Genomic DNA, 10,579 nt, shown 5'->3' with positions numbered 1-10,579 from the left:
AGAGGTTAAACCTTGCTACTCCTTCAAGGCAAGTATTCTGGGGCTTCAGTTGACATACTTTGGACATGTTGTAAGGAGAGACAGGTCCTTGGAAAGGGACTTCATGCTTGGTAGTGTAGAGTGACAGCGCAGGAGGGGAAGACCCTCTATGAGGTGGATTGATTCAGTAACTGGGATAATCGGGATTGGTGTGTCAGAGGCAATACAATTGGCACAGGATAGAGCAGGGTTTAGGGCTGTTATACATAGGGTCGCTATGAGTCGCAAATGACTCGATGGCACATAAGAACAATAACAACAGCATATATTTCTGGAATTTTCTCCTCTATGCCTGAATCCATCTGACATTAACAATAAAATCTTGGTTTCGGTGAGCAGTTTAAGCTGAATCCTGCTTAAACTTTTGGAAATTTCTCCCTCAATGTACTGTTGTAGCTGATTTTTATTCTTATTATCTATTATGCTGGAAATGACAAGCTGAGGGGGAATGGTTTTGAAAATGGTGAAAAAGACAATTTCAAGATCTATTACTTCCTAAACCACATGGCTCTGGAAGCTCTAGGAACTTGGAGAAACTACAATAGTTATAGAAAGGCTTCAAATCTTTTGTTCATAGAGTCACTATGAGTCGTGCTTGACTTGATGGCAATCAACAACCACATCCTTTTTTTTTTAAATTTTCCTTGGTAACAACCACATCCTTAAGTACTGTGTTTTGAGTGATTGGAGACTATTCATATGTATACAAAGAAAATCTGTTAATACTGCCATTGTTCAAATCCATGCAGGAACAACTAAAGTCAAAGAGGAGGAGACTGATGATTTCTACCACATTTGCTGTTAAAATGTAACCAAATCATGCAATCAAGATGCATTAGTACTTACTGGCAAGTGGAATGCAAAAGTTGGACACAATAAAGAAGACATAGTAAGTAGAAATATAGTTGTGATGACAGAAACGTGGTTTAATATAGAATGACTGAATTGTGTATATTCAATGATTTATTTTTTCACAAATACCTTTTCTACATGACTTTAGCTAATGGTCAGCACAGGAATTAGATTGATTACATCTGTGGAAAGAATCACTGGAGAATCTTAGTAGCAGGAGTCAAAAACCAGGGCAGGTGCTGACTGTGCAATAGGCCATCAATTTCCTGTGTCAGTTAAAATTGAATTTGATGAAAATTTTAAAAAGTTCAAAAGAACCAAAAGATAATCTTGATTCTAACTTATCTGAATTAAAAAAAATTTAAAAAATATCTCCAGAATAGTTTTGAGGCATTCAATCATAATGATCCAAGACTAAAGGAATTAAGGGATAACACCAAAGATATAAACTACGAAAAGAGGAAAAGTCATTACCAAGACAGAGGAGGAAGCGGAAGATAAAGTGGGTGACAGAAGAAACTCTGAAAATTGCAATAGAGCATCCAGAAGCCAAAACAAAGGGAAGAAATACAGACGGAAAAGAGATGAAGAGAATCTTTGGAAGGGCAGCTAAAGAAGACCAAGAAATATAATGTAATGTGCTGTGCAAAGAATTGGAGCTAGAGAATAAAAAGGTAAGAACTCACTAGACATTTCTTAAGCTGAAGAAGTGGAAAAACAATTCCAGTTTCAAGTTGCAATACTGAGAGATACTATGGGGGAAAACATTTAATGATTCTGGAAGTAGCAGAAGAATACACAGAGACAATGTATCATAAAGCATTGATTGACACTGAGAAAAATCAGGAAATGTCATTAGAACAAGAAGCAATAGTAAAGAAGGAAGAAGATGCACTGAAGACATTGTCAAAGAAGTGGGCCCAGGCATCACTGAGATACGAATCAATACATTTCAACTAACAAAAGCAGCCCTGGATGTGCTCACCAGTTTATGCTAGGATGTTTGAAAAACATCTACTTGACCAACTAACTGGAAAAAATCAATGTTTTTTCTCATTCTCAAGAAAGGTGATTATAATAAAATACAGACAATATTGGGGGGAAATTACAAGACTAGACAATTACTATTTGTGTTCATGGCAAAAATACAGAGATCAAGAATCAGTTACCTGAAGAGAAAAAGGAAACACTTTATGGTTTTAATCACAAAAGATATGCCTTGGAGTTGTATCCTTTTCCCACACCTATTCAATCTGTATTTTGAGCAAATAATTGGAGGATCTGAACGACGTTAAAGAGAATTTGGCATCAACATTATAAAAAAAAATCATGTGTTATGCAGATGGCACAACTTTGCTTGCAGAAATTGGAGAAGATTTGAAGCACTTTTGAGAAAGATCATGATGTCATTCTTACAAAAGAAGGTCAAAGATACAGTCCTCAATATCAAGAATATAAAATTATTGGTACTGGACCAATATTTCATATCTAGACAGATGGAGAAAAGATCACGCTGTCAAGGATTTAATTTTGTTTGGGTCAACAGTTAGCAGTCATGGTAGCAGTGATCCAGAACTTAAAAGAGGTGCTGCACTAAGAAAAATTGGCTGTCAAAGACTTCATTTAAAGAGCAAAAGAGAAAGGATGCATGATAGTGGGGGAAAAAAAAGGATAGTGAAACTCTTCTCTCATACTTTTGGAATGCTGTCCAGAGGTCCCAGCCCTTGGGGAAAAACAAAAACAGAAAAAGATGGAGAGCCAGTGAAAAAAAATGAACGTTTTTCATGAGATGGATTGACAAACTGACTACAGCTATGGGCTTGAGCATGATGGATATTGTTATGATTTGGCACATTAGGACCAAGTTCCTATCTGTTATTCATAAGGTCAGCACGAATCGTAATTTACTCAATGGCACATGATAACAACAAGAAAAAATAAAAGCCTGTTGTTGTTGTTATTGTTATGTGCCATCAAGTTGCCTATGACTCATAGTGATCCTATATACAACAGCTCTAAACCCTGCTATATCTTGCACCAATCTTCTTATTCCTGAAACAACTCCATTTCCCCAGTCACTGAATTGATCATCTCACCGAGGGTCTTCCTCTCTTGGATTGTCCCTCCAACTCCAAAGCATGTTGTGCCTCTCCAAGGATTGGTCTTGCCTTGCAACATGTCCAAAATATGTCAGAAGAAGCTTCCGAATTATTGACTCCAAGGAGCAGCCTGGGTCACGCTATCTAGGTCAAAACCTCTTTGTTCTCCTAGCAAAACGTAGTATATTCAATACTCTTCTCCAGCAGCACAGCTCAAAAGCATCAATTCTTCTTCTCACATCCCTAGTCATTGTCCAGCGTTCATTCGCATAACGAATAATGGCAAAGACTATGGCCTGGATCAGGCACACCTTAGTCTCCAGATTGGCATCATTGCTTTCGATATTTTGGAGAAGACTCTGACAGCAGACTTTCCCAATCCAATTCATCTTTTAATTACCTGGCTGTGGTATCAAGTCTACCAAATAAAAACAACCAACCACGGACTGACTCTAATAGCAATTATATCTTTTCATTCCAAAGTGAAAATTGTAATATTTATCCACCAGTACCAGAGGAAGTTTGACTTTTTAAATATGCCAGTAAAGCAGGTTAAAAACCCCAAATTGACATGCTCATGGATGGTAAAACAAGTCTTTTTCAATTTAATTACAAGCACTGTCGACACTTTGTTTTACATATAAGCAGTTCATGCAGAAACATAAAATCAGTCAAAAGTCACCAAATAAAAGTCACGAAATGGAAATAATATCTTTATTAACTCATTCTTTTCTAAGGAATTGAGTACTTAAGAATTAAACTAAGTTGAACTATTCCCTCTGTACACTATACTAAGCAAAGGAAAACTGTAACATGGATTAGAATCAACCTCCAACTATTAGACACAGATTGTAAATCTACAGTAAACTATTAGTTCATCTTGTGCTCATAGAAAATAATTTTTTCTTCTTGTTCAAGTTTATTTATTTCTTCTTCTTCTTCTTCTTCTTCTTCTTCTTCACAGCTGAGTCACTTGCAACTCATAGCAACCCTATGTACAAAGGCCCTAAACCCTGCCCTATGCCGTGCAAACCTTATTGTCTCTGACACACCTACTCCCATTGCCCCAGTGACTGAATCAATGCATCTCATTGATGGTCTTCCATTCCTGTGCTGTCCCTCCACCCACCAAGCATGATGTTCCTCTCCAAAAACCAATCTCTCCTTGTAACATGTTCAAAGTACGTTAGATGAAGCTTCAGAATTCTTGCCTCCAGGGAGTATCCTGGCCTCACCTTCTCCAGGATGAACCTATTTGTTCTGCTAGTAGCCCATGGTATAGTCAACACTCTTCTCTAGCACCACAGCTCTAAGGCATGAATTTTCTATCTCCCCTAGTCATTGTCCAGCTCTCTGACACACAGCAAGAAACTGTAAAGACTATGGCCTGGATCAGGCACACCTTAGTCTCCATACTGGCATTGTTGCTATTCAGTACTATGGAGACGTTTCTGACAGCTGACTTTCCCGGTGCAATTGGTCTTTTGATTTCCTGGCTGCTGGTACCAAGAGTGTTGATTATGGAAACAAGCAAACTAAAACTGTTAACAATCTCAATCTATTCACCATCCATCCTGATGCTGCCTACTGGCCAAGTGGTGAGAATCTTAGTTTTCTTGATATTGAACTTCAACCCATATTGAAGGCTGAAGTCCTTGACCTTTCTACAGCAAGCCCTTCAGGTCCTCCGCAGTTTCAGCAAGCAGGGTTGTGTCATCTGCATAACACAGGTTATTGATGAACCTTTCTCTAATCCTGAAGTCACATTTCTCCTCATAGAGCCCAGCCTCCCAGATAATCTGCTCTGTATATAGATTGAAAAGGAATGGAGGTAGAATACATTCCTGCCAGGCACCCTTCCCCATTTTGAACCATGCAGCGTCTCCTTGCTCTTTTCTGAAAACTGCCTCCTGGTTCAAGTATAGGTTTTGTATAAACACAATAAAATATTCTGGGATTCCCACTCTTCTCAGATTCACACAGAGTTTGCTATGATCCACAAGCTCAAACACATTTGCATAGGCAATGAAACACAGATAGACATTCTTCTGGTATTCTCTGCTTTCAGCCAAAATCCATCTAACATTAGTTATAATATCCTTAGTACCATGACCTCTCCAAAACCCAGACTGGACAGCTGGTAATTCTGTTGATGTAATGCTCCTGATGGTTTTGGATAATTTTCAGCAGAATATAGAAAACAAAGAAAATTTCTAGGCAAATGTCAATTAAATAATGTTTATACTTAAAGTAATTATAAAATGAATACTGTATAATTAAAAATTAATAGGAAAATCCTTATTTTTTTTCTTGGAATTATAATTTCTGTAGCATTTAGAAATGTGATATAATGAAGGCAAAAATTAAAAAATAAAAATAAAATTGATATTGTTTCAGGAATAATGCTTAGAATAGGAAAACAAACGCTTAGCTTAGAAAAAGAAAACCACATGCTCAGAATCTGGTTTTGGTGCTACAACCTTCAAAATGGTTTACATCTCAACAAATGTCCTCAACCCTTGGCCAATAGACAACATCATGATATATGGAGAAAAGATTGCAATTGCCAACAATTTCATCATGCTTAGACACACAATGAACACTTTTCATATCAACAGTCAAGAGATTTAAAGTTGTGTTGCAAGGACTTCTCCAAATTACTAAAGAGAAATAATTTCAGTTTAAAGACTAAAGTACACATGATTCAAGTCATGATCTTTTCAATTTCTTGCTATGCATCTGAAAGTTGAATAATGACTAAGAATAACTAAAGAATGATAAGTACCTTTGAATTGTGCTATCAGAGAAGAGTATTAAACATTCCATAGACTCTCAAGAGGACCAATAAATATGTCCTGGAGAAAGTATAAACAATGTGTTGCTTAAAGGCAAGGGTGGTGAAGCTACATTTCATGTTCTTTAGGCATACTTTAATGAAGGCCAGTCCTTGGAAAAAGACCTCACACTTGGGAAGGTGAATGGTCAGCATAAGATAGTAAGATTCACAACAAGTTAGATTCACACAGTGTTTTTAACAATGGAATCGAGTATATCAGAGATGATGAGTATGGTGCAGGGAAGGGCAGTATTCAGATCTATTGTACATAAGTTTGCTATGAGTTATAGTCATCTCAATGGAACATGACAACCACAACAACCCAAGTCACGGTGTTTTTCAATTGCTGTTTGATAAAATGGAACAATTAATAAGGAAGACCAAGAAGAATGAATAATTTTGAATCACAGTGTTCACCAAGAGTATTGAATATACCCTGTGTTGTTAGATCTAAATTTACTAATTCTAGCTAAAACCATTTTATGTGTATGTGTGGTAAAGTAAGAAGAAAATGATGTAAATATTCCTGAAATAGTGTGATTAAAGAAATCTTTTAAGATCCTTGGGAAGTGTACATTAAAATGTATTTAAAAGTTCCTTGTTCACAAAATAGAAAGTTCAATAATAACCTAACTCTGCTTTTGTTATGTAATGATACCACCATTTGAGAATAACTTATCTATCAGATTTAAAATACGTGTGTGGGGACCTCTTTTTCAGTCACAGATTTTTTTTATTTTAAACCATAATTTAATGTCTTGATATGTAAATAATAATAAAGAACATAATTAGATATGATATCTATTAAAGGAAGTATATTGGTTTTATTGTTATGTGTTGTCAAGTTGCCTATGACTTTTAGAGACCCTATGTACAACAGCTCTGAACACTGCCCTATCCTGACCCAATCTCACTTGTCTCATCCAGTCTCCAACACATCAACCCTCATTACCCCAGTTAAAGCAGAAGAGGAAAACCCTGGATGATATGAATTGACAGAATAAAGAAAGCATAGGTTTTGAAAATTTAAAATAGATTGTCCCGAAAAAGTTAACTGAGTTTCTAGAAAGAGAGACACTGAACAATTTCAGGAAGTACCATATGAACAGGAGCCAGTATTAATGAAAGAGGAAGTGGAAGCTGCACTGAAGTCGCTGGCAAAAAAAGGCCTAGGAATAAATGGGATACAATTGAATTGTTTCAATTAACAGATGCAGCCTTGGATACATTCACCAGCCTTTGCCAGAAAATTTTGGAGAACGGCTATCTGGCCAACAGATTGGAAGAGGTCCCAAGAAGGGTGATCCAACTGAATGTGAAAATTAATTTTTTAAGGCCGTAAGTCTTTATGGGAATAAGAATATATTATTGAACAATATCATTGATATCACATGCTAGCAAAATACTGCTGAAGATCATTAAAAAATGACTAGAACAGTACATAGATAAGAAATTGCCAGAAGTTCAGGTGGGATTTAGAGGAGGCTGTGGCACCAGGAATAAAAGAGTTGATATAAGATGGATCTTAGTTGTGGACTCTTGTGATAACCATAATACATAATAACATAAGAGTCCACAATTAAGGTTGCACAGTGGAATGTACTTGGGGCGGTGGGAGGGGTGCAGGGGGATTGTGTACCAGAGAGGGAGCTTTTCCATTACTTTTCAAAGAGAGAAGCGAACTGGGGGTGGGGGAGGGCTGGGCAGGAAAAGAAGTGCAGCAATGAATTAATGGAAATTCAATATCTCTGTAAATGCTCATTAAAATTATTAAAATAAAATAAAAATTTGAATTTTTTTAAGAAGATAGATCTTAGCTGAAAGTAAGGAATACCAGAAGAATGTCTATTTGTGCTTTGTTGACTATGCAAAGATGTTTGACTGTTTGGATCATGACACGTTGTGGCTGACATTGAGAAGAATGGTAATCCCAGAGCACTTGATTGTGCTCATGGAGAATTTATACCTGGAGCATGAGGGTGCTGTGTGAATGGAGCAAAGGAGTACTGCATGGTTTGGAATTGGGAAGAGAGTGTGTCAGGAATGTATTCTATCTCCATACCTGTTCAATCTATATGCTGAGCAAATTATCCAAGAAGCTGGATCTATGAAGAGGATTGTGGCATTAAAATTGGAGGGAGATTCATCAATAATCTCTGTTATGCATATCATACAACTTTACTTGCTAAAAGTGAGGGGGATTTGAAGCACTTACTGTAGAAGATCAAGGAATGCCGCCTTCAGTATGGATTGTGTCTCAATATCACGAAAACAAAGATTTTTATCTCTGGTCATAGGCTGTGTCATGATGGGTGGAAAGGAGGTTGAAACTGTCAACAGCTTCCTCTTGCTTGGATCCACAATTAACACCTTTTGTATGAGCAGTCAGGAAATAAGGAAACCCATTACAATGGGAAAATCTGTAGTTACAGATCTTTCAAAGTTATTGAAAAGTAGTGATGTCAGTTTGAAAACTAAGGTGCGTCTGATTTAAGCCATAGTCTTTCCGATTACTAGCTATACATCCAATACCTGGAAAATGAATAAGGATGTCAAAAAAAGAATTGATGTCTTTGAGCTGTAGTGTTTTTAAAAAGCACTAAATATTCCATGGATGGCCCATAGAATGAATAGATATGTCTTGGAGAGGGTGCAACCAGGGTGCTCTTTGGAGGCAAGAATGTTGAGGCTTCACTCCATACATTGGACATACTGCTAGGAGGTGAGTGGAGGGTTGATAAAGGAGAGGAAGACCCTCAACCAGGTGGATTCACAAAGTGACTGTTGCAATGGGTTCTTGTGTATCAGCAAGTGTGCTGGATTTGGGGAGGCAGTGACCAAATTCTAGGTAGAGAGACAAGATGGAGATACTGGCAGCATCACAACTTATAATTGGTCATTTGGTAAGTCATTTGGTTGGATAATGAATTATATATATTTATGCTCTGGAAGTAGAAAAACAAAATTTACCTATTTTATCATTACCAAAAAATATCTACTTTACTTAAAGTTAACCATATTTTGTCACATGTAAATGTTTCATAACATTTGTACCACCTTTTGGCCAAACAACTTGGAATTAAAGCTTAGTCAAACTGAGAGTTAAAATTATTTATCATACAACTTATTTATTCATTCATTCATGCTGGATATCTTATTTCTATTTATTTGAACATTTAGCAAAAAGAATGTAGTGTCAATAAAATGACATGAATACACCTGGAAGAATCTTGTCTATCTATTTCCAGGAACATCAGCCATTAAAACTCCATAGAGAACAGTGATGTTCTGGCATAAGTAGAGTGGATATAATTTGACTTTTAATTGACAGCAGCTGATATATATTGAAATCAACACAAAAAGTAATAGATTATAGAGAGATCAAAGTGTGATTTTTAAAAAAGCATAATAAATTGATAGATTTTTTTTACCACTTCATACTTTCTCTGTTGTTTATAAAAATTTAATGGACTTAATTAGCTATATGGCTTTGTATTTTCATATATTGTCTAAGCTACCTGAGTGCCTAATTATTTTATAAATACATATGAACTTTAATTACATAATCAGTAAGCTGAGTAACATTTGAATGTCAACATCAAAATATTCTGAAGAAAGAAGTCTAAAATTGGAAATCCTTTATCAACTAATTGCTCTGCTTAGTAAAGAGAAACAAAAGTTTGAGAATTATGCATTTTGTGCACGTATTAATGAGTATGTTTTTTTCACTAACACTCTCAGTCCGCATTGGGTAGCCAACCATTAACGCATTTGACACATCCGTGTCACAGTGTTCAGCCTCACAGCAACCACAAGTGACCGCGGGACAGCAACTTGTACACCAGGGCTATATGACCTAGAGGAACGTCTGAACAAAAACAATGAAAGACTGGCCTGAGGGCCGCGAACTAAAAGTCACCCACCTTTGTCTTGGTCACATTGTTTTCTCTTCACTGGGCCAGCTGATCTCTCTCTCTCTCTCTCTCTCTCTCTCTCTCTCTCTCTCTCTCTCTCTCTCTCTCTCTCTCTCTCTTTCTCTCTCTGTTGATGTTATTGTTGTTAAGTGCCATAGAGTCGCAGGCGACTCATAGCGACTCTATGAAGGAGAGTCCTTGACGCTTGGGTGCCTTTCATCCTCTCTCCAAGTTCATTGGGTTTCCGGATAGCGAGCATTTAAACAGCATCTCTGAAGTCTGCCCTGTCCAGAGCCAGTCTCACTGATGCCAACACACCGATCCCCATTGCCCCAGTTACTGCACCCTCCTGAGCATGATGTCATTTTCCAAGGATTGGTCTCTTCTGGCCAGTAGTTTTAAAATTCTAGCTTCTAAGGAGAAAGTTGATTTCACTTTTTCCAAGATATATCTATTTATTTTCTTGGTGGTCCATGATATGTTCAAAACTCTTCTCCAGCACCACAACTCGAAGGCATAGATTATTTTTCTGTCATCCTTAGTCATTGCCCAACTCTCTGATGCATAACTAGTAATTGTTGAGACCATGGCCTGGATTAGGCAGAATTTAGTATCTAGACTGATATAATGTCATTTCAGGACTCTGGAGAAATCCTTGACAGCAGATTTCGCCAATACAATTTGTCTTTTCATTTCTTGACGGATGGTGTCAAGAGTGCTGCTTGTGAGTCAAGCAAGCAATAAATGTTAACACAGAACAAGGAAACACTGCAAAGTTCAAAATTAGGAAGGGAGTGCATCAGGGATGCTTCCTGTCTCCATGTTTTTTTCAATGTATA

This window comes from Elephantulus edwardii, unplaced genomic scaffold (assembly GCF_000299155.1).
Source record: "Elephantulus edwardii isolate Elephantulus edwardi_28Jun2011 unplaced genomic scaffold, EleEdw1.0 scaffold00293, whole genome shotgun sequence".
Lineage (NCBI taxonomy): Eukaryota > Metazoa > Chordata > Mammalia > Macroscelidea > Macroscelididae > Elephantulus > Elephantulus edwardii.
The sequence above is the reverse complement of the archived record's forward strand: the minus strand, read 5'-3'. Positions refer to the sequence as shown.